The following is a 659-nucleotide window of genomic DNA, read 5'->3' on the forward strand; positions in this document are numbered from 1 at the left end:
CTTCGACAATATTTACATCCCACTAGGACTAGTCAACCTTCATGCATGATTATTCCTGAAAATGTAGGACACTTTGAAATCAAACCAGGAGTAATTCAATTGCTGCCAAAGTATCATGGAATGGAATCCGAGAACCCTTATCTTCATCTTAAGGATTTTGAGGAAATTAGTATCACATTTAGAGTTCCAAATGTATCGGAAGATGTCCTTAAATTGACCTTGTTTCCTTTTTCTTTAAAGGATAAAGCCAAAACATGGCTGAACTCCTTGAGACCTAGATCGCTAGGAACATGGCATGATATGCAAAGAGAATTCTTGAAAAAATTCTTTCCCGCACAAAGGACTAACTTTTTGAAAAGGCACATTAGTAATTTCCAGCAAAAAGACCATGAAACATTTTATGAATGCTGGGAGAGATTTAAAGATTTGCTTCTCTCTTGTCCTCATCACGGGTTTGAAACATGGAGAACCATTAGTTTCTTTTACGAAGGGTTGTCTCCACAATTAAAACAATTTATAGAGACTATGTGTAATGGACTATTTTTGGAAAAGCAACCCGATGAGGCATGGGACTATTTAGACTCTCTCGCAGAGACTGCACAATTATGGGATACAGGGGATAGAGTGAATAAACCTTTGCCTAAGACTACTAGCATTCC

At 37.5% G+C, this 659-nt stretch overlaps 1 pseudogene; it reads right to left on the bottom strand.

Annotated features, from left to right (window-relative positions):
- Positions 1 to 357: 357 nt before the first annotated feature.
- Positions 358 to 455, bottom strand: LOC120105075 (annotated as a pseudogene).
- Between the last annotated feature and the right edge of the window lie 204 nt (positions 456 to 659).

The sequence above is a fragment of the Phoenix dactylifera genome, unplaced genomic scaffold (assembly GCF_009389715.1).
Source record: "Phoenix dactylifera cultivar Barhee BC4 unplaced genomic scaffold, palm_55x_up_171113_PBpolish2nd_filt_p 000186F, whole genome shotgun sequence".
In the NCBI taxonomy this organism is placed as follows: Eukaryota; Viridiplantae; Streptophyta; class Magnoliopsida; order Arecales; family Arecaceae; genus Phoenix; species Phoenix dactylifera.